Genomic DNA, 25219 nt, shown 5'->3' with positions numbered 1-25219 from the left:
TGGAGGGGTTGGAAAAGCCCTACAGAGGGCTGGGGCTGGGCAAGGTAAAACCCTGGCTGATTGGGGAAGTAGCCACAGCTGTGCCACGCCCCAATCAGGCCACAGCTGGTCTGTATAAAAAGGCTGGGAGCCAGGAGCTCAGGTGTCTCTCTTGCCTTTCAGAGGGAGAAGGGCCTGGCTGTAGCAAGCTTGAGACAGAGTACCTGAGTGGAGCAGGGCTGGGGAAAGGTTGGGGAGCTCCAGCCTGGAAAGCCCCAGGTTGTGGCCTAGTAGAAGGCCAAGGGGTACTGGGGGTTGCAGAGGGCAGCCCAGGGCTAGGCCAAGGCAACAGGTCCAAACCCTCCTTGCCTGTGATGAGTGGCCTATACTGCAGTCTGTCCCAGGGAGTGGGGGCTAGTTGGTGACTGGCAGTGGCCTTATTCTGAGGTGAGGTAGGGATAGTGGGTGGGGGTTCCCCAGGGAGGGGAGACCCAGATCTGTGGGGTACTGCCAGGGGGCAGCATCCCAGTAATAGGTGCACCGGGTCCTGGGAGGGACACGGGGCCCAGAAGAGGACAGCCGGATCACTGGCCTGCAGAGGGTGCTCCGGAGGCTGGAAGAGCTAATTCCCAGAAGTGACCAGCAGAAGGCGCCGCAGGGGTGAGTCTGCTCCTCTACAGATGGTTTTATGAAGCACAGTGTTACTTTTTTAAAAAAATAACATAGCTTAGAATATTGTCAAAGCAAATTATTCCATTTGGATTCTTAAAAGAGGTCTATACAAGTAACAGATTCCCATAGGAAACAACACTCTGTGACATCAGATTCTGGTAAATTAAATCTTTGAACCTCCTATTCTAATTGACAGCAACAGATTTCCTTAGCAGCTAATCTTCCATTCCACTTGCTGTGCTGCATTCTGACCAATCATGGAACTCCATGCCCCAGCAATTTCCTTGTGTTCCAGAAGACTCTAGTCCAAGACAATGCTGCAGTTGCTCTCAAAGAATCTTAGGCTTGGTCTACACTACCCCCCCCAATTCGAACTAAGGTACGCAACTTCAGCTACGTGAATAACGTAGCTGAAGTCGAAGTACCTTAGTTCGAACTTACCTTGGTCCACACACGGCAGGCAGGCTCCCCCGTCGACTCCGCGGTACTCCTCTCGCCGAGCTGGAGTACCGCAGTCGACGGCAAGCACTTCCGGGTTCGACTTATCGCGTCCAGACTAGACGCGATAAGTCGAACCCAGAACTTCGATTTCCAGCCGTCGAACTAGCTGGTAAGTGTAGCCAAGGCCTCAGAATCTTCGTCTCTAATGGTAGAAGTTTAGCCACTAGGGTGAATCAGAGAGCAGAATTTTGTCCTAAAATATGAAAAGTCTCTGCCACTAATTGGCACTTTTTTTTTTTTTTTTTTTTTTTTCAACCTCCGCACAGAAACCCAGGATTAAAGCAGTATGGCCAAGGAATACCCTCTCCATCCTTCAGGCTGTTCCTTCAAGATAGAGTAGACATATTAGTGGGGCAATGTTGTAAAGCTGTTACTGGGGCAATCCGAGCCCTAAAATGCTTGCTCTGTGGAATACATAGAAGAGTTCAGGCTGCAGGGTTGTCAGTGCATCACCTTTCACCAGCACTAAACTACTATCATCACATTAAATATTAACCAGGATTGCTACACAACATATATTAAAAATGAATACCAGTATATATGTATTTTCCAAGGCGCAAAAAAAAACCCCTCTGAGTTAAAATGGTGTTCAGGCTGAGGGTACATATTAGTAAATTAAGAGTAAAAACTTCTACAGGTATTTGTAATTATTCCAAAGTACTGCAAGCGCAGGAAATTCCAATTTATAGTGATATTTTAAAGAAATCTGAGCACATTCAGGTATGGAAAGGCAAAGCAGCTAAACAATCTTAAAACTACCCTGAAGAAATGCTACTCAATAACAGTTTGATTATGATTAGGTCATTTTAGTACTGTGGTCCCAGAGAAGATGAAAATGATTTTTACCAACACATTTTGTGTTTAGCACATTTTCCCCCTTTCATTGTGACTAGAGGGCAGAGATAAGGTTGGGGAGAAATACACTGTATTTTTTGTACATTAACTATGAATAAAGCTACCCATATGCTTAAGTGTTTCCAGGATCAGAGGCAGCATCAGAAATGTGAGTAGCAATGAGGAAGTATTTACATTCAACTCATAAACCAGTTGTGCTGTTCATTCCCTTGTTTTGTAAAAGCTGTTGTAATAAACACTCTTTTTTACCAAGTAAAAACCCAAGAGATGGAGGCAGCAAATATTAATGAGTAGCCAAGTGGGGCAAGAAAAAATTTGATTAGATGAGTACATATGTAATATTACTTACAAAGTTTATTTTGGGTCACTGAGGCATTTTCGCCAAAAGTGGCATCCCCCTGAGAACCACTCAGCTCTATGAACAGCTTCCAGAAGTATGTGCAGAGAAGCAAGTGCAACCACTCTGTATGATATATTGGTGCTCTCAGCCCATGATACCACCGCTCCCTGCAAAGAATGCTTTCTGATGTTAGATGGTAGAGCTATGCTCCTAGCATTGCACATTTTGGATATGCGCCATCTAACCCATCTTGAAATTGATTTTTTTTTTTTTTCTTACAGGAGCTCCTATGTGCAGACTGGCTAGGGCTTGAGGATAAAGAGGAAGAGGGACTTCAACCAATACCTGATTTCACCAGGGTTTCTTTGGGATTTGTGGACCTTTCTGCACTTCCACAGCTTCATTCCAGGAGGAGAATTTTTCAGAAAATAGGGAGCTGTAAATGAAATCCTCATTGCTTTAACTGTAGTGTTTGCTACTAAGTTAATGCTATCACTGATATCAAATATATCCATAAGAAACAGATTTATCAGGAATTTTAGTTACACAGGTCCTTACTGCTCACCAATCAGACACCAGCCCTCTGATTGACATTCATTACTGTCTTTTTCCAAATAGAGGGAAAATAAGTGCTTTCCCGTTTATGGTCAATTACCAATTATTATAGATGGACAGCTCAACCAGGATTTTAACAATAACTCTTCCCTATAACACTAATTGTGAGAATCTTCTGCTTCCCAAAAGTGGTGTGAACATAAACAGATCATATGGTGATAGACATTTTTCTTCTTTCCTTAATTCAACATACATTGAACAAACATTCATCCTATATTTGCTCAACATATTATAAGGAAGAGGCAATAACATGTCTGTCAATGAAAGATCAGGACTGAGGAACTTCTTATATAGAATTTAGCTAGTTTGCTTGCCCAATTCAATGGACTGGCAATCTTCAATCCTCAGATCACAAGAGGACAAGCCAAAGCACTTCCGCATAGAGGAGAGAACAGATATTTTAATCCTTATGATTTATATCATCAGATATTTAGAACTGACACAATTCAAATACAGTTCGGGCAAGAAGAGACCTTCCATGCAATCATCTGTTATTCAGCACTGATAACTAGGCATCTGCTAACTGATTTTACAGCCTTCTATTGGAAAACAGAAACATAGTAAATCTGTTTTTTATTTCTCCATTTTAAAGGTTTCCATGTCTGAAATTACCCCTACAGGATTCATTTAATAAATTATTCAAACCATATGGAATAGAGGATTTTCTACATTTTCCTTGTAAGAAACTATCTCTAATGTACATCAAGTTTTAGTCCCAAATGTAATTTCTATATTTAACATCACAAGGGTGGACTGAATTCCAGAAATGTGTGATGAATTGAATTCTGGCCCATGTGCTGAATTCATTTTGTTGCATGATTTTCATGTGCTGTAACTAGCTGGTGAGTGACCTAAAAACCTTATTCAGTCAGCCCTTGCAAATTTTTCTCCAGCAGAAACCAGGGCTGAATCCTCAAATGAGATGTACTCCCTTTGGGTTTTAAAGTAAATCAGAAAGGATTATTCCAATTCGAAAGTGTTATGAAAGATGAATTATATCTTCTTTTTTCTGACAACATCTAGTTTCATGCAGTCTTGCAGCACAGATCAGTCTTTCTAAGATAGGCTGCTGGTTCATTTCGACAATTTGTGAGCAACTTTCCAGTATTCATATTTAACTGATCTCTAATAATTCACAAAATATTGGCCCCGATCTCTCCTCCTTGGAGTTGCACAAACTGGACTGGATTTCAGGTGGTCAGTTAGGTATGTGGTTACAACTCCTTGATTCTCAAGCAGCAACTACTTTAGCTTCAGACCTGATGTAAAGGAGAGTAGCATATGGGCTGCTCAATCTTGTGTTAGTAGGTTATGGTCCTCAAAGGGTATATGCCAGTTGAGAAATGAGCACAGATGCCTTCCCCTGATGTGTCCACTGTTGATATGATCCCCTATGCCAGGTTTAAGGTGGGTAGCCAGCTATGCTACCTTTATGTCATCTGAGACTCTCCCATGCCAGAATAATTTCCAGATGGCTAATTAAGAGCAGGTTCTGGCCACCCTTCACTGGTAGAGCAGTGCAATGGGGACAGAAACAAGGGGAGAGACTCTAGCCCAATCTCTCTATTAGCTTGGAACTTTTTCAAAAGAACTATGAAGTTTAAGTGAAGTCATGAATTAAATCCAGTATGTTTCTCCTCATTTGCAACTTCAGCAGATGTGTGGGTATAATTAGTAAAAAATATCATGGATAAATGGAAGCTAGGTCTTTGTATTGCCAGGACCAGCATTAATATAAGTGCATACCCAATCTTAGCTTAACCATAGCTCACTGAAGTCAATGGGAAGTCTTCCAATTTACTTAAGTGTGTGTTAGATCCAACCCTTTAAGATGAGAAGGGGCAGGGCATTCTACATGGCTATGACTACACTACAGTTTGTCTTCAAATTTCCCACTGTCATAGCCCCACCAGAGGAAGCAGTGTTACAAGTGTCGACATTTTCACCAAGTCCAAACAACAGTGGTTAAAAGTCCCCGGTCCCCGGCAGACGATCTACACTTTTACTGTTTCTGTCACAAGGGGAGTGGCACTGGTTGAGAAGTTTGAAGAAAAATGCTTACCTAGGCAAGACCCAGAAAAAGTCTTTGAATGAAATATGCTACCACCTTGGTCCACCGGAACCTAAATTTGCTATCCTTCTGGAAACGCTGTAAGGCCTATCTTCTCTCCCAGACCTTTGGAAAGGTAGATTATAGGATTTAAGATGGAATATGTAAGGCGGGAAGGTTGGCCTAAGTGTTTAAATAAAACAGCTCAAATTTCAAGCATCCAGTATTAGCTTGTGAACAAGCTTAAAACCAAGAATCATTCATAGAAATTATTCAGCAAATTCTTAATCAGTCAATCAGAAACTTGCAGTCTATTTCCAAATAATTTACATGACAAAAAAGGCAACATTATTTGTTATTCATTGTTTGCTTAGTTCTTTGATCCGTTAAAGAAATTCAGTTTGAGATGTTTCTTAATAAAATTTTATATTGTTGGGGTATTAACACTGAGGCATTTGTCCAAGATTTTCCTGGTAAATCTCAAAAGGAAGGGGAACCTCATAAAGAAAGCTGGAGATGGTGATTATAGAAAGCAAATCTGCTTTAGGATTTCTTCACTCATATTATATTACTATGTAGGGATTAAGAGTGGGATTTTCAAAAACATTCAGCATCGGTCTAACTCCACTCCTATTAAAGTCATTGGTACAACTTTCACTGTTTTCAGTAGAAGAGTTAGACCGAAGTTGAATGTGTTTGAACATCACATCCTAAAATGTTTTCTCTCCAAGAATGGGTGATTTGCATCTCATTGAAATAGCATGCAAGACATCTTGTATTCTCTGTTCTTAGAATCTGAATCAACTCCCATTGAAGCTGGACTGCGCCCTTAATGTCTGATCTTGCAAGGTATGGAACACTTCCAGTAGGTTACAAACGTCCTCTACTTCCACTGTGACATCAGAGGGAGTGGAGAATGGTCACCGGCTCACAGATGCCGTTGGACCATGGTAGGAATGTGCTACAGGAGCACAGCTAGGGCACTGCAGCTGAGCTGTTGCAGCATAGATACTTCCTGCATTGACAGAAGGGGGATTCCATCGATGTAGCTAATCCACCGTTCCAAGAGGTGGTAGCTAGGTTGACAAAAGAAATCTTCCACTGACCGAAATGAATCCACAGAGGAGGTTAGGTCATCCTAACTATGTGACATAGGAGCAAAATTTTTCACAGCGGTGAGCAATATAGCTAGGTCATCTAATATTTAGATTTAGGCCAGGCCTTAGTTGATATGCACTGCAGAGGCAGCTGAAAGACTCATCGTCCTGGAGTAGACTTCTCAGAACTGTTGTTTTCTTGTCTATATTTAAAAACTGAGATTTTGAGATGGAGTCTGTTCCCCTCCCCACATGAGGAAAGTATTGTGGCTACGGATTTCATATTTCCATAAAGCCACCTTCATTATGTGTTAATTAAATTACAGGCAACAGCTCATCCATATGCATTAAGAGTTACATCAGATTCATCATCCAGACACAGATAATGTGGTAAAAAACGAAACAATGTGAAATTCAAAACGAAGGACAGAGGACAATCAAACATCTCAGCTGCAATATCTGCTAAACAAATAAAACTACTTAGCACAGACTTATGTCAAGTACAATTACTCTTTGCATGATAACAGGAGCACCTTGACTGTACCAGAGTACTAAAATATATGTACAAAAACTTTCTAAGCAACAGTAATTATTTCCTATAACACTTCATTTGATGTTATGTTATGCATGCACATCTGAAGCTATTAAAAAGCCTATAACCACTTTGTTTTAACTGTTAGCAAATCCTGATCTATTAACAGCAACCACTGCACTTAGTGAATAAACAATTTAACATTGCATAGGGATGCATACAATCAGCGTGAAGAATCTTTCTTAAGGGAGTGTTAAGTGTGAGCTCTTTTGAACCCATTAAATGTTCTCTAATGTTGCACACACTATTTCAAAAAGCAGTTGACTTGGGGCTTGATCCACAGCCAGCTGAAGTCAGTCTAAAGACTTCGATTGACTTCAATGGGCATCAGTCCAGTGCCTTTTGTTGTGCTATTTCCCACAACGTACAGTTCCTACAAAACAATATCGAGACAAACCTAGATTAACCATAACAAAAGATACAGCCCATAACAGAAACAGACTGAACTTAAAAGTACAACTTTCTGTTGTGCTTACAGTAAAAGGAAATGATAAATGAAGAACTTCCCTGCAATAGAAACCTCCTGAGAGGAAAGATCTAAAAAATATAGTTTTTCTTATCCAAAATGAGCACAAATCTAGCTGGGAAGGTACATGCATTCCTTGAATTCCCATCATAATAATATCTGGACACTGACACATCACAGAATGCTCGCATGCTTTCTCACTCAGACTGGAGGGAATGCTATTGGCTGCACTTCATCCTGGTCACTCAAGTTGTAGTTTTACGGCCTGATTCTCTACTCAGTTTCTGGCCCTTTGACACACTCAGAAGGCACAAAGGGCCTCAAGTGCCTATCAGAGAATTCCCTTGTCAGAGGCGAACTCCCTGCTGGCTCAGATATGACAGGTCTGGATCCTGTGTCTGCCCTCTGGAAGAGGGAGGCAGGATGGGGTCATGGTGGAGCTCCATAGGACCCTAAGCCAGATGCACAAATTAATGCTACCTGCCAGCAACTTTTACTAGCCTTATGGCCAACATTGTCCCCTACCCCATATGCTAGACTGTGTGCAAACAGGAGGAGAGTTCTGCAAAATAACACTTGTACCTCTATGCAGGGATCAGCCATAATGTGAAATGGAGGAGAGCCATTGCTTCAAGATATAGCCACAGATGGTGGTATACCCCTCACAGAGATGGGGAAGGACCCTGGCCAGGAAATAAGACTATGCAAAGACGGCACTGCATTATGCATGCATTTGGGGCCTGAAAAGCTCACTGAAGTCAGTGGAAAAACTCCCATTGACTTCAGCAGATTCTGGATCAAGCCCTTAAAAGATGAAGGTATGACTAGAGCATGCACACTCCCAGAAAGCCCCCGGGAGGTGCTAAGTCCCACTGAGTCACCCAGCATTCCTCTTCTGGGTTTGACCCTCACAGACATGTGGCCACTCCATCCTAACACAAAGGTCTTTAAAGCAGCCCAACACCACGTGTGCAATCCAGTAACAAACTCTCCTCTCTTTAGAGAGTTTGTGATCAAGCTGACTGTCACGTCTACTATATGCTTTGGGTTGGGCTGAATTGGTAGTCTATAAAATATGCATGACTGAACCGATACTACAGACATAAGAGAAATAATTCATGAAAGTACAGTACAAAAATAGATGAAGCTGATCTGGAATCCTTACTTGGCATTATGAGGGCTGGGGCGCTAAGCACCTGTCAGGTTTGGGCCCATAGATGAACATTTTAGCTAGCCTAATCAAATCAGCAAATTCAGGTGCGGAAGAAAATGAAAAGCAGCATATCTGGCAAAGCAGAAAGTAGGAACCTAAATTGCTGAACGTGTAGGTTAGGTGAAGCATGGTTTAGCTAGTGCAAAGCAGCCTGAGCAAAGCACCAGGGGTGGCTCACCAAAGCTGATAACAAGCGGTCACTGCTACTGAACTTTGCAATTAAGTGACATGAAAAGGAAGTGAAGGATAAACTTCAGTAGGCTTTGAACCATGGTTACAAATTTAAATTTTAGGGACACAACTCATGATTTTCAAAAATAGCTGACTAAAGTGAGGCTCCCAAACCCATATTTAGGCTCCTAAATGAGTGAGCTACTTTTAAAAGTACCAAACACCCAGGAACTCCCTCTGAAGTCAGACTTCTCCACATACGTCATTTTTCAGAATGTATTCAAACCAATTTATTCAAGAAATCTGGCCCGGGGTTTTGTAGGAGTGGACTCTCATGAGATTTCCAAGAGTACACTTGTCTTACTCGGGTGAGAGATTCTACGAGTGATGCTCAGAATTTTCATTTCCATTTAGATCCCGTGCCAAGCCAGGTAATGCTAAGGCATGTGGGCATTGAAAAACACAGAAACAAAGAGTATAAGTTAACTAAACTTTGCCCGAGTTTTTATGTTATGCAAACAAATTCACCCATCCCTCAGACAAAGTGTTGAGATTTTTACACTGTGGGTAGCATTTGTTGATGATGATACCAGAATTAGGAAATTAAAAAGTCCAGAAGATACTTTTTTGGGCCAGGTCCTCAGCTGGTGAAAATAACCTCAGTGGAGCTATGCTAATTTCCAGTAGGTTGAGGGATCTGCCCCCTCCTTCTGAATATTTAGGTTAACTTAATGTCCAACGTGCCTTATTAAAATATTTTTAACATGAAATTAAAATGAGAGCCACTGGCCACAGATTCTGGATTGTGAGTTGACTGCAGTCAAGTTTTCTTTCAAATCCAGATGAATCATAAAAATACTGAAATCTTTCTTCTAGCATAACATAGCTTACTTACTGCCTATATTTTTAAACTTTAAAATGTTAAGATATTTTAACAACATAGCATTTTACTATCACAAATGAATGGTCCCTGGAGAGTGGGACCTTAAAACCCCCATTCTGAGTTCATCATGAAAGACTACTCTGTTCAGTTAAACTGCACAAAACGAGTATTATTCTGAACGTTTGGCAATTGTTGAACCAAGGTAACAAAATTGCTTGCCTTTAATTATTCCTATATGAACAAAGGCAAAGTTATCTCTGAATAGTGCCTTTGTATTTTTGCAGTTGACTGAACTTGTTTAAAACATCTTTGTGCCATCCTGCTTCTATCAACATGTAGCAAATACTGAAATAGTCTAATTTGCTTTTCTGGTTAAGGTAATTGAACTGCCGCAACAGTGTTTAAATATATTAATCTGACATTTATTGCAAGGTAATGATGACATATTCTAGAAATAATACTAAGATTATTGCTTTGCAGCAAATGCAAATTAGGATTCCTGCTCATATCTAGCTGCACCTCTTATGCCTTACAAGCAGACTAAACATTAGAAATGACATTATATATATATAATTATAAAAATTGTACTGTAAATGAGAAAAAGTCTGACGGGTTGCATCCTAGATTATATGGATCATTAGTGCATCTATCACAGTTGGCCCAACACAGCAGGCTGAACACAAGCAAACTTGCCCGCTGAAACCTATGTTTCTCTTGCTTGTTCTAATCTAATGGATCCAGAAGTCAATTAGCTATGAGCAACAGATCCAAGTTAGGTTTGACAGTTATACAGGTGGTTGGGGATGGACTGTTTAAGCAAGGCCCCAGTGACGACAAGATAAAATCTAGATATTCTATTCATTATGACAGTTCTGAAACCCATCACAAAACAAACAGGAAGCAGTGGGATTATTATATGAATGTACTAATGCTTCACTTACTTTATCTGAAAGGAGACAGTCAGGGCCGGCTCTAACTTTTTTGCTGCTCCAAGCAAAAAAAAACAAAAAAAAACCGCCGTGCCTTAACAACCCCCCGCCCCCAAGCGCCGCCCCGCCAAACCAAGAACAAAGCAAACAAAACAACCCAGCACCACCCCGCCGAACCAAAAACACCCCCCCGAGCGCCACTGCTCCGCCGAACCAAAAACAACCCCCCCCGAGCACCGCCCCACCGAATCAAAAACAGCAACAACAAAACCCCGAGCGCCGCCCCGCCACACCAAAAACAACAAAAAAAAAAAAAACCCAAGCACCACACCACTGAACCAAAAACAACCTCCCCAGCGCCACCGCACTGAACCAAAAACAACAAACAAACAAAAACCCTGATCGCCGCCCCCCCGAACCAAAAACAACCCCCCCCCAGCACCGTCCCGCCAAAACAAAACAAACCCAAGCGCCCCCTGCCACCAAGACTGGTCACCCCTTACAAGGTGCCACCCCAAGCACGTGCTTGGTTGGCTGGTGCCTGGAGCCGGCCCTGGAGACAGTGCAGTTTTTGTCATGTGTTGTCTTACAGCTGATTAATTTCTTATGGTGCATTAAGAAAACCAGACATAAGGATGCAGGTTAGCTAAAGCCCTGATCCAGCAGCCCATTTAAGGATGTACATTAGTAAATCATTGGGACTATTCATGTGCTTAAAGCTATGGATATTCTTGAGTGGTTTGCTGGATCAGGGCCTATAGGTGGTGCTAACAGGATGATTAGAACACCACCTTCCAAGAGACTATAAAATTCACCCCTGTTCCAGCACTAGGCTGGCGCGCCATTTAAGTCCCACTAAAGCCCTCCAAACAGGACTTAAATGAGGAGTAGGTCTTGTGCTGGACCTCTGAACAGGGCTGAATTTCAACCACAATAAAGCATATGCTGTGAATTATTCTGTCCACTCCAGTGAATAGGTGCAACAAAAATGTATTATTAGGATTATATTTCTTTGGTGTGTATGGCTGACTGTTCTTAAATGGATGGAATACATCTGTCCTAATCGTTTTTGTGATGTGTGCTATGAATGTTATATTTTCTTTGTGAATTTTATCCTGTTATAATTGTTATAGACATAAAAGTAACAAAAACTATTTGAAAATAATAAAATAGAAAATGAACAAGTTAGGCTAAAGAATTACTGGCAGATGTTAAAGATCTTAGTTGCAAATACTTTTACATAATGCCTATTTAGCATTCATCAGATGCTTGCTTTAATGTTTCCAAATAGGAATGTGTTTCTGCATCAGAAATGCAACCCCTGACACTGAAAATCCTGAGTCAGGCTCTGCAGAATCATGGCTTATAAATCACGAAATGTTTTACAAATAAAAAATAGTGGTTCTTTATATTTCCCTTCTGGTTCCCAAGCCTTTAGGGGCTTTTTCAAGTTTTTCTCTACAACCAGAAGGACTAGAAATGTACTTGTTTATTATTATTGTTAGTATTTGGTTTGTTTTTTAATGACTGCTCAGATTCTCAAGTAAACACATGATTCCAGCAGTTGGGGGTTTAAGAAAGACAACCAATGTCATGAGACTCATGATCAAATTGTGAGATTTGGCAAAACTGGAAGTGACTTGGCTGCCTCTCTTCCCATGACATGCGACCAGGAGAGGTGCTCATAATAGATCTCCCTGGATATAACGTAAAGGTGGCTTCTGGCAGTGCATTGTCTGTGAAGACAAGGGGGCTCTCAATCTAAACTGCACCAGCTGCAAGGGCACCAAGGGGCTGTTCCTGCAGCTGAGATTGCCAGAGCACAAGGGTGCTTTGGCCTCGTGTCCTTTTTCTCAGCTACATCCTCTTTACTGAAGGCTGCAAGATATGGGCAGTGTAGCACCAGAGTGGTACTCTGCTAGCTGTTGTCAGAGAATCTGGGCCAGGGTCTGCTCTGCAATTATTCCATGCAATGAAACACATCCAACTAAACTCACCTAATTTTATTTTTCTATGAATAGTTCAGCCAGCTCCACTAACAAAGAGGCCAGACTATGAATTCAGGTTATGTGTGTGTCTGTGTGTACTACTTATTAAGAGGTTAAATCAGTGGTTCCCAACCTTTAAATTTTTGTTGTCGCTGAAACACCCCTTGCGATGAGTACGTTATACCGGACAATGGCCACAAGCCACTCTGTGGAGAACAGGTAGGCCTGGAGTATCACCCATAAAACAAGCACACCTGGTTTACCACCACTCTGCCTCCCCGGAACAGAGGACACGTGGAAGGGAAGCATGGTTCAGAAATTAGGGCACTAGCCTGGGTCTTAAGAGAACCACGTTCAATTCCATGCTCTACCATAGAAAGTCTATGTGACTTGGGCTTGTCACTTAGCCTATCTGTACCTCCGTTCCCCCTCTGTAAAAAGGCACTTCCCTACCTCATAGGGGTATTGTGAGGAGCTCAGATACTACAACAGGGGTCGGCAACGTTTGGCATGCGGCTCGCCAGGGTAAGCCACGGCCAGCACATCCCTCACCCGTGCCGCTTCCCGCCGCCCCCATTGGCCCGGGACGGCGAACCGCGGCCAGTGGGGGCCGCGATCGGCCGAACCTGCCACGTCAGCAGGTAAATAAACTGGCCCGGCCCGCCAGGGTGCTTATCCTGGCGAGCCACGTGCCAAACGTTGCCGACCCCTGTACTACAATGATGGGAACCATATATGTACCTAAGATAGGTTATTCCACTTCATACCCCCACACAAAGCTTACTTACTTGCTATCTGTGTAGGGGCCTTCAGTTTCACTCCCTCTGTTTTCGTGTAATCACCCATGTGAAATAGCATACAACTCTAGATGCAGCTGAATGCCATTCTGATTTTGAATTCTGATAAAGTGGTAAAACTTTATTTCTGTTTGGCTGCAATTCAAGTTGTGCTAAATCTGCACGGCACAGCACCATTATTTTGCTGAAGATCCCCTAATTTAAAATAAGATTTCATCCCTTTCTCCTGGCTTTTCAAAATGACAAACCTGTAAAATGACAGCTGTAGCTTTTAGATGTATGGTAAGCCACATGAAACGTATCCAGTTTAGTTTAACAAATAACTCCCTTATTCCAGTGCATGCTTTGTATTAAAATCTGGATGTATAAGATGTTTATCTTGATTCTATGTCATGAACAAGCCACATTTCTGAGAGAACAATTTGCACCCCTAAAGTATGCCTTCCTGATTTTATGTGAGCAAAATGATTTGTGGGCACACAGAAGAGTTCTTGCACCTCGACCTTATTTTAACCCAGAATCGAGTAGCTACCACTGGCAAGTAATTAGATGTGCTGCCACAATTCAAACACAGGTGCAAAATTACAGATGCTACTTCGGGTCACCCTCTGCAAAAACTGACCCATAATAATTGAAATGCAGGATGACATGAGCCAAATATATCCCTGCTGCAATTTTGCTGTAATCGATTAAGCTATCCCCTGGGTAAATTTGGCCTATTCTGAGGATGTATTTAATATTAATATTAGTGTACCGGAAAACTCTCTATGAAATAATTTTCAATAAAGTGCCAGTGAACAACTTCTGTTTTGTAGGCAGAAGTTTGATCACATGGTGACTGTCCAAGAATTTATAACTGCTTAGTACTGCACTGCAACTCTGCGTTGTTGGAACAATATTATTAGATTTCACCAGCTGCCCAGGTTCGCAGCTGGTGGAAAATCAAGGTAGTCTCATTGAAATCAACTGAACCACAGAGTCTATCCCTGCTGAGAATCTGGCCCAGAGTATCTAGAGACAGGCTGAAACCACATCATTCAGATCTAAAGCTATCTCTGGATTCCTAACACTGAAAGTTTACAGGTTTCAGACATGTGGTTGTGATTCAGACCCATATAATAGCCTATTTTTTTAAATGCCCCACAAGAGTAAGATGGTAATGAAAGGGTACGTTCAGTGTAACATATTGTACTGAGTATACGTCTGTGACATTCTGCGACTTTTACAACACGCTGTTTGGCTGGGACTGTTATGAAAAGTGTGATAAACTGTGTGGGAGCATTTATGTATTTCCTTTCACTCAGTTGAAGAGATCAGCCACATTGAATCCTATAGAGATTTGAAGATGGGAGGAACAGAGGATGGAAAAGAAGCTGAGTGGTGAAGATAAAAGACCCCTTTTCTACAAAGGTTCATAAGCCAGTCCAAGAGGGGAAGTCTTTAGTTCCCGTTGCATCTAGCAAAGCTTTGTTACATTGTTTGGTTCATAAACTGCATTTCTTGATGAAAACATTTACACAGTCAAGTGTTTCTAAATGTATTGTCTGGTATATTGGGTTCCCAAAACATGGACCACCGGTGCTCTGTGGAACCTGCAGTGGTGCAGGAAACTCCTAGTGCATGGAAAGAGAATGATATGGAAAAAGTTTGGAAGCAATATTTTTTTCCAAGGGAATCTCTCTCTCTAATAGGTTGAGATAGGCAAAATTTTTCTACCAACACTAATGCAGATTCAGTGAAACTGAAAAGTTTCACAAATTTGTGTCAATTTCACTAAATTGTTTGTTTAGGGGAGAAAAATCATGTTGACACTTTTGAAATTAAACATTTTGTTTTTTTATTCAAAACAACTTTTTATTTCAAAATTTCCTTTAATTTTATTTTTTTTATTTAAAATGTTAAATACATGAAATCAAAACGTTTCATTTACAGGTGGAGCAAAACACTTACATTTTTTTAGACATTTTGCTTCACCAAAAATTTTTGGTTTGGGTTCAATTCAAAAGTTGTTTGGTTATCTTTTTTTTGTTTGAGGGGTGGGGGGGTTAACAATTTTTCAGAATTGTCAGCTGACATTCATTATTTGCCCAGCTCTAGTAACAGTTTGGGCTAAAGAAAAAGAAGAGAGATCTACTGGAAAGGTTTCTAACTTCAGTACAAATGTATGGAAGTCTCACCATCTATATTTTGTGTGGAATTTGTGGACAGTTTAACACAGTGAGGACCGATGTAGCAAAGCGATGGGTTCAGGGCAAAATAGTCAAATCTGGAGAAGGATCCAGATTTCAAACTCCCTACAGTATTCTACCAATTGTACAGTTGTGACATAGGTTCAGATACTGAACATCCTTAACATTCAGTGGGTATTCAGAGGCTCGGGGTTTAGGCCCATCTCTCATGTCATTATTTGGGGCCCAATTCTGAAGCCCTCATTTGTTGTTTAATATCACAAATCCTAACACTGCATCTTGATTGCACTCTTTAATATGGAGGGGAACAGGGAAAATGTGAATTCATGTAACTTTACCGCTCTCCTGCAAGTCTATGAAGAGATTCCACCTTTTGCTTTACGCAATATCTTCCTCATCCCTGAAAATGTATCTTTTAAGAACACTTGAGAATTAAAAATCTTCAGCAGAAACACTTTGGAGACCAAATTTCCAAAGCTTCTATCCTTCCATCTGCTGAACAGTCATAGGTCAGGAGAAGGGATAAGATTCCATGCAGCTGGGGAATGGGGGTCAAGGTCTGGAAGGCTTTGGAGCACTGTGAGAGCTGAAGGCAGTTGGAAAAGTGCTGCAGGGCCTAGCTGCTGAAGCATCTGGAATACCTAGCTGTGAATCATGGTGTATTTGGTGTGCTAGTAAGGAAAAAAAGTCAGTGTGCCAAAGCACTCCAGTGGCCTTACGAATGACAGACAAAATGTCAAAAATGTGATGCATAACATTGCACGTCCAACTTTAAAGCTGAAAAAGGCTCTGCTCAGCTTGTCACCTGCAAAGATCACTTGAACAACAACATCATATTTGCATCCACCCTTTACAGGTTCCAACATCTGCATTGACTAAGGCTCTGTCCATACATAGGCTTTGTGCACTGATGTACTCACATCTGCATAACCAGCTGCTTCAATGCAAACTCCCATGGTGGGAGTGCTACACTAGAGTCAAAAAGAACTTGCATTGGTGTGACTCATTCTGGTTTCAAACTGTGCTGCAAGAAACTCTATATAGACAGGGCCTAAGACTTTCACGTGTACTTTAAGTCCATTAATAACCTATGTGTACTCACAAAACCCTTTGCCATCCATATGTTTTGCAGGTGTCAGTCCAGTATTTCTATGTGTGCAAATGCTAGAATATTTAAAGTGTGCAAGAGTTTGGCTTTATAGTGGGTATATGCACCTGCAAAATGTGGGTGCCAGTATGTGTGTGCCTAATTTCACAAATGTGGGGACCTCGGAGAGGCCTAGCTGAAAATTTACCCCAGCATTTTTATTTGTGCATCCTTCTTTGGATGTGTACTAAATACCTACACTACCGTAACATTTCTTGTTGGAGAAACTGAATATTAACCTCAAATACATATTATAACATAACTATTTAACCTATTGTGTTCATAGTAATAGTCTAGGAGTAGAGTCCCTCAGGCACCCTTGAAACTACCAGCCTTTGTGCCTGCACAACATTGCTGAGGTAACAAAACAATGTCAAGCCTTCTATTGTAGTTCAATGGCACTGGAATCATTGTGGACAAACAGGCAGTCCTGTTAATTCAGTGGCTCTGTGAGTCAAGATTCAATGCCCCAGTTAAGCCCTGCAGTGGCACTATGTGGAAGGGGCTATATGCCAGCAGAATGGATGTGGAGAGTGGTGGTCTCTGCACTGGCCTAACAGGTATTAATGGAGGTGGGTTGGGAGCAAGGTGGGAGAGAGGCCACTGGATCCATGTTTGCACAGATTCAGTGGCTCTCCCACACTACAAGGAAGCTACCACTGCTACTCCAAGCTATAGGCTGGAGTAGCAACAAGGTAGCTGCCCTGCAGCCCAGGTTGGTGGTTGGATGGATTTCACCTCCTCAGTCTAATACCCAACACACCACCCACCCAAAGGCAGATTATTCAGTCTTTATCTGGCTAAAGTGAATTCCATTCTCATTTACTTCAATGGGACTGCTGGCATGTGAGAGACAAAGCAGTGTTTGCCCCTGTGTGTTTTGGTCTGTGATCTTTAGTCGCGCTGCTAGAAGTTAAAGTGTAATTCTGTTCCATCATGCCACTTCACAGTATGAATTTGCTCAACTTAATGTGTCATGACTAAAGATGTGACTGTTCAGGCAGTCCATCTGGAGCATCAGTCATTTATTCCACCTTTTCTTCTTTCCAGGTGGTAACATAAACAGAGGAAAATCCAGAAGGACCACTTGTTGTGAAACATTTCCTCTCTTCACAGCATACACTCCTCCCACACTATAAAACCAGCAATGCAAAAGTTCTATGGAAGTAAATTAGTCACAAATAGCACCCAGGGGAACTGAAATGCTTTGAATTTATACCATATAATCAGGAAATGCCCACCCTCCTTATCTGTCAGGAACAAGGAAATTAAAAGCAGTGTAATTTTAAACTGCACTTCAGTTGCTATGAATCAATCAAAAATTTCCTCGCTGAGAACCATCATGCAGTAGAAGTAGAGTGAGATAAGACTGGGTTTAAACTACACTCCCCATCCTGTTGAAAGTTTCACCCTGAGATACCATATTTGACTGTCTCCAGTTTGTATTTATACATTGAATTCACCAAAAGAATTAGGGTGGGCCACAGAATCACATTCTTTTTAAAAGTGTGTTCTATCACTACGAATTCATATGAATTTGCCATTCCTAAATGTGTCTAATTCTTCATAAATTCCATTAACTGTGCTATAAGACTAATTAATGGACATTTTATGATTCCTTTAATATACATTTTTAGTATTCCTTGTAGTAATAGCAGTTGTCATTTTTTTTTAATATGCACACGGGCTATGCATCAATTCAATTACTACACGGAGCACTTTATGCCCAGCAAATCACTGTTTTAACTGAGATATAATTATGTGTGTAGAGAAAATATATTTTTAAAAACGTTATTCATTTTATTCTGGTGATATACCAATTATGTTGAATGGCAAAATGATAACAGTGCTGAGAAGCATTACATGGGAGTTATCTACAGACCATGTTAGAGTCTTAAAGGGGTTGGATACCAACACTTTGCTGTGGTTTGCAAAAGTAAAGGATTAGCATTGATCTGGTATACTAGGTGCCATTTAAATATATATCTCCATTCATATTAATTAGCATACCAGTTGCACTCTGTGTGTGTGTGTGTGTGTGTAGGGACTAGCATTTAAACCTTTACTGAATATATGTAGAGTATCCAGAGGCACTAACACAGTTACATGGTTAACTAAGAGGATGTAGCATCTTGCAGGACTTCTAGATGCTTTTGTATATGGAGATGATTATGAAATCTAATACCACAGCCAAATGCCCTGTGCTTGTCTGCACACAAATGTGCCCAAACTTAACCCAGTTTGGAAACAGGGCAAAGGATATTGCCCTGTATATTGATTTATATCATGAATATATGCTGGTTTATATAGCAGAGTCCTTCTCTCTAGGGCACTCATATACTGAGTGTTAAGGGAGCAATAATATTCTCTTTCCTTCTGTTTTTCCTCTCCACTTATTCAAGTGTCATGTTTACTTTTTCACTTGGTAATCTTTACAATTATTCGGTGATACATCTGAACAGCCACAACAACCAAATTCAACTCCTCCAAAGTCATTGCCATCCTGTTTACTGTCAAGTTATTATTTTGGATACCATAAAACGGGGTTTCAAGAAAAGGCTGGGAAATTACAAAAAAAAGAACCAAACCAGTCGTCAGGGTGACTCATCCCAAAGGCCACAAACATGTTGATATAAGGGTTGCAATGTAAAGCTCATCATGTCCCAAGTCTGATTGATCCCCAGATTCAGCTCACCATTGTAGTCTGTCAGCCTCTCTCGCTGACTCAGTCCAGACTGTCCTTACAGTTATATTTATTCTGTCACATGGGCTTATGGAGAGAGCAGCCCTTTGTCACGATCTGATTGGTGCAAGATGATGTTCAATGACACTTGCACTGAATGTGTGCTACTTGGCCAAGAATGCTTCTGCACTCTGTGTGAATGGCACTGTGCTGAAGGAAATAGCCCAGGACACAGAAAGCTGCAGGAGCGATTGTGCCTCAGATTGAAAAATAGCCATCCAGAGCTCCCTGGCATGGAATGCCAGATCTGCAGCACTCCTTTAGAGGGTGCAACATCCCTCCCCTCCACAGCCATCCAGCTCTCCTGCCCAGTGAGGAAGATGTTGAGGCTGTGTCCTGCAACCTCCATTTTCCCATTAGGCTGGCTAGGCATAATAGCCTTGTGCAGTCCTTGTACTCATGTGAGTACAACTGTCCAGAGGCAAAACTCTTCCTTGCCCTGGTACACTTGTGGCTTGATCCAAAGGCCAGGAAGTGAATTGGAGTGCTGACTTCAGTAGAATTTGAACAGGAGCTGGGCACAATCTGGCCCTGTAAATGATTATACTTACTCTTTGGCTTCCCTTCCTAGGGTTTCTGGCGGTTCTCAGTGCATTTCCTTTCACTCCCCCTCTCGCTATACTGTGGCTGCACTGTCAATACAATTGACAGTAATGCATTGAAGTGTATCTGGCAAGGCCAGATATCAAATGCCAAGCATTTCAGTGTAGTCTACCAATAGTAGCAGCAGCAGCTGGTTCTCAAGGTGGCTGGCTGACCACCTGCTTGGTTTCACTTCTCCCTATTGTTAGCCAGTAAGGACAGTCCATGAGAACAGGACGGGGTCAGCCTGCAAGATGGGTTTCCCTGTCCTTCAGTAGGCTGTTTTCCCGAGTCTCACTTCTGATTCAATGAAATTTGAGAATAAGGTGCTACCTTGGATTATTTACGAGGTTCCTGTGTCAGGACCTTCTACCAGCATTCCACACCTTCAATGAGTCAGCAATCTTTTCAGCTGTGCACAATGTCTCTCTGCTAAACTAAATAATACAGGTAATCGGTGCTACAGAAACGCTACATCTCTTGCTTCAAGATGTAACATGATCACAGCAGGGTCAGAAGGAAAAACTCTTCTCTATGTAGGACCTGATCCAAAATCCAATGGCATCAACAAGAGTCTTGCTACTGACCTGAAAGGGCTATAGATCAGGTGACATCAATGAGAGCTGTAGATGTCCAGCAGCTCTAGAAATCAGACCACTTATTTAGGTATCTACTCTAGTCTTTGAAAATGATGCACTTTTTTGTTTGGCTTTTTTTGTTTTTCGTTTCCTTCCTCTCGTGATCAGTACTGGCTATTATTGCTGGAGGCAGGATATCAGATTTAATGGACAAATAGTCTGATAGCCAATGGAGCTACACTGATTTATGTCAGCTGAGGATCTGGCTTATGTGTGGAATTTAGCTGGGCTGTAGTTACCTTTTACTGAATATCCCCAACACACTTTCCCTGCTAATGTTGATTTCATAGCATAGAATATAACTTGGAAATGTATTTATTACTGATATTTTTACAACTGTGACTGGTACGTGAATTAGCCTGCTCAAGAAAAACAGAATTCTAAAAATTCAAGAAATGATAGTCAGTGCAGTACTGTTCCCTAAAGTACAGTGCAGGAGTAAGCTAAAAAAAAATTCACCTCCAAATTATCATAGTTGCAGTATGACTGCAAATAGAATGATTAAACTATCTCTGGAAATGTAATTCATGCTTGCTTGTTCTGCAGAGAAAATAGAACTGCTTTGCTTAATTGTTTGTTGTGCCCTAATGTATTTTTACACTTAAACTCATACTAGTGGAGGTTTCCATCTAAGGAACTGTCCTAATAAGAATGCCCTATTTTTGGAAAAACTGACAGTACTAGTCGAATCCAAGATCTCATGGCAAACTTCAAAAAATTGCCATTGATGATAGACTGTTTTGAATGTGTAGCTCTCAAAGCACTTTATAAATGCACTAAGTATTAAACATCACTATCTCCACGTTACAAATGAGAATCTGAGCCAGATTAGGGTCTGAGTTTGGAGCATGTCTGCAGCTCTCCCACTGACTTCAGCTGGAGTCAGCTGGGTGTTCAGAATCTCTGAACATCAGGCTTATAAAGCTTTAAGCACGTTGCCCACGTTTACTCATCAAGATTGTGCCTGAGCCAGGAATACAACCCACATCTTCTGATGTCTTAGATCATGACCTGTCTGCTGGACGAAGATGCACTATGGCACAGCTTTCAAGCAGGAATTCAATTATGATTACTGATACATTTAGTGCCCTGATTCTGGGGTCTTCTGCAACCCAGTATGAGCTCTGTGGGCATACAGTAGTTAGAAAGGCAGCAATTATCTACACTGGGCAATATCCCTGATGACATAGGGACAGCAGAACTATGTTGCCCTCCTAACAATGAGAAGCCAGATGGCGGAAGACAGTGCTCTGGTTAGCCTGGGCTGTAGGAGGACTACATAGGGAGCTATTGCAGACAGTACAGTCTGGGAAGTGCAAACGTATGCAGTCCCCTCTGTCTCCTCTACCACCCCCACTAAGCTACAGAAATCTCAGCTCCACCACATCCCAGAACTGGAGCTCTAATCTCCATACATATGTTCACTGGAACCAGTGAATGCCACTGGACTCCTAGATGTCAAAAGTGAAAACAAGTGTTGCTAACCCAAATTTGCTCCTTTAAATCAAACTTTCCCACCGCTCTACTTTCTCGAAGTTTTGCATCATTCACAGATTTCCTTCACTGTGACCATTTTCATTTTTACCTACAGTACTACATTTCCGATTACAATATTAACTTTAAATATTTCCTGAGGTTTTGACTAGATTAATTTAAAACTTATGGTTCTGATAATGACTTCCTACCAAAAAAACCCAAAAATAACACACAGCAATAATGAAGATGTGGTACATAAAACAAGCCTGTTCCAGACAGTTATTTTTAAATGCCTAGAACTCATATTTTTCACTCACATAATTATGTATGTAGAGAAAAAAATCAGACCTGTTTTTAATTTTGTCTTTGAAAATCTAATTTTATTTCAGTTTTATAAAACAATTCTCTCTCATGGCAGAAAGATAACAGGTCTGAGGAGTGATCCATATTTTGTTTGTGTATCTGCTATGCACAGAATGTATTATTACTCTCTTAAATGAGTTGGATGCCATACTGTGCAGTGGTTTCCAAAAACAAAAGGAAAACAGTGTAGGTCTAGTGTGTTTTGTGTAAATCCATTGAAAAGTCTTATAAATACATTTCTATGAATAGTAATAATCAGCTGCAATGCAGAAGAGCTTCACTGAACAGATGTAGGGCAACCAGATGCACTAAAGTGGTTCCATTGTGAACAAAGAGACCCAACACCTCAAAGGATAAAGCCACATGTGCTAAAATTGTGTGCATACGACAGAGATGGAGAATCAGGAAACGTTAATGCCACAAAAGGGTAAAAAAAACAACATCCCGCCAGCTTAGATAGCCAAGAGCCCTGCAAGGGCAGCCAATGGCATGTTGCCAAGCTACTTTTTGATTAAAATTGGTATGATGTGGACTATTTCAGATGCTACACTTGACTTGCAGCATTCCATTTGTTTTATAATAAGTATATACTGGCTTCTATAGAAGTCAATACTAATATTTCTTGACCTCAGATATTCTCATTGGTCATTGTCCCCAGCCAGAGCGCAGGGTGGAGGGTGGCGAGCCCACCGCGGCTCCGCTGGCAGCCGGAGCCCCAGGAGGAGAGTGGCGAGCCCGGCCGGGGCTCCACTCTCCCTGGCGGCCGGAGTGCCGCGGGAAGGGCGGCGAGCCCAGTCGCGGCCCCACTCTCCCCGGTGGCCAGAGCGCCGGGGGGAGGGGGAGGGTGGCGAGCCCACTGCGGCTCCGCTCTCCCCAGTGGCCGGAGCGCCGCGCCGCCCCCTTCCAGATGCTGCCCCAAGCACAAGCTTGGTGGGCTGGTGCCTGGAGCCGGTCCTGGTCTCAAGGGGTTGTGAGCTGTCAGCCTCCACCCCAAACCCCACTTTGCCTCCAGCATTTATAATGGTGTTAAATATATAAAAAAGTGTTTTTAATTTATAAGGGGGGGGTCGCACTCAGAGGCTTGCTATGTGAAAGGGGTCACCAGTGCAAAAGTCACCGCTGTGCTAAACAATCTGTTCCATCTTCTATTTAGCTGTGACACTCTGTGTATGTTTCCCAGACCTGAAGAATGGCTTTGTCTAAGCTCGAACACTTCTTTCTCTCACCAACAGGAGCTGGTCGAATAAAAGATATTACTTCATCCACCTTGTCTCTCTAATATCCTGGGACCGACACAGCTACAATACTGCACACAATATGTTACATGACTTTTTCCAAACAACAATATGCCAGGATTACCTTCTTAGATAACACATCTAATTCATAGGCATGTATTGAGGCTTAATTAATTTGTATATAAATTGCTGTGAGATTTCCATTTAACAAACACTCTATTAATGCAAAGTATTATGATTATGATTTCAAGCTTCCTTAAATTCTACATCTAAATTTTCAAAAAGGCTCTACTGTTTGAAACAAAAATAATTTTGCTTTCATCAGCCCATCACATAGCTGGTCAAATCACTGTCAGTGCAAATCAATGGAAAATGCCTTTAGCACATCGTAATTTATGCTAGACCTGCCGCAACAGAATTTGGATTGAAATGGGATAAGAAAAGGCAAGAAAGAACCTAAGCTCCTGCTCCCAGTGACGTAATCAGAAAGACAGAGGAAAACCTTGCTTGTAATGTATTTATCAAAAGAAGTTCAAGTCAGATTCAGGGTTTTATTTAAAGGAGTATTGTCAGCTAGACTCATGGACTTTAAGGGCAGAAGGGACCATTATGATCTTCTAGTCTGACCTCCTGCACAACACAGGCCACAGAATCTCACCCACCCCCTCCTGTAACAAACCCCTAACCAATGTCTGAGTTATTGAAGTCCTCAACTTGTGGTTTGAAGACCTCAAGGTGCAGAGAATCCTCCAGCAAGTGACCCATGCTGAAGAGGAAGGTGAAAAACCCCCAGGGCCTCTGCCAATCTGCCCTGGAGGAAAATTCCTTCTCAACTCCAAATATGGCAATCAGCTAAACCCTGAGCATGTGGGCAAGACTCACCAGCCAGACACCCAGGAAAGAATTATCTGTAATAACTCAGATCCCATCCCCATCTAACATCCCATCACAGGCCATTGGGCATATTTACCATGAATAGTCAAAGATCAATTTATTGCCAAAATTAGGCTATCCCATCATACCATCCCCTCCATAAATGTATCAAGCTTAGTCTTGAAGCCAGATATGTCTTTTGCCTCCACTGCTCCCCTTGGAAGGCTATTCCAGAACTTCACTCTCTGATGGTTAGAAACCTTCGTCTAATTTCAAGTCTAAACTTCCTGATGGCCAGTTTATATTCATTTGTTCTTGTGTCCACATTGGTACTAAGCTTAAATAATTCCTCTCCCTCCCTGATATTTATCCCTTTGATTTATTTATAAAGAGCAATTATATCTCCCCTCAGCCTTCTTTTGGTTAGGCTAAACAAGCCAAGCTCTTTGAGTCTCCTTTCATAAGACAGGTTTTCCATTCCTCAGATCACCCTAGTAGCCCTTCTCTGTACCTGTTCCAGTTTGAATTCATGGGAGACCAGAATTGCACACAATATTCCACCAGTGCCTTGTATAACGGTACTAACACCTCCTTATCTCTACTTGGAAATACCTCGCCTGATGCATCCCAAGACCGCATTAGCTTTTTTCACGGCCATATCACATTGGCGGCTCATAGTCATCCTGTGATCAACCAATACTCTGAGATCCTTCTCCTCCTCTGTTACTTCCAAGTGATGTGTCCCCAGTTTATAACAAAAATTCTTATTAATCCCTAAATTCATGACCTTGCACTTTTCACTATTAAATTTCATGCTACTACTAT

The 25219-nt window shown here is 41.6% G+C and overlaps 1 protein-coding gene across 1 annotated transcript in view; it reads right to left on the bottom strand.

Annotated features, from left to right (window-relative positions):
- ADAMTS18 (ADAM metallopeptidase with thrombospondin type 1 motif 18) overlaps positions 1-25219 on the bottom strand; it is a 103994-nt gene that overhangs the window by 66311 nt on the left and 12464 nt on the right. The window lies entirely within an intron of this gene.

This window comes from Trachemys scripta, chromosome 13 (genome assembly GCF_013100865.1).
Source record: "Trachemys scripta elegans isolate TJP31775 chromosome 13, CAS_Tse_1.0, whole genome shotgun sequence".
Classification (NCBI taxonomy): domain Eukaryota; kingdom Metazoa; phylum Chordata; order Testudines; family Emydidae; genus Trachemys; species Trachemys scripta.
Note: the sequence above shows the minus strand (reverse complement) of the source record. Positions and strands in the feature narration are given on the sequence as shown.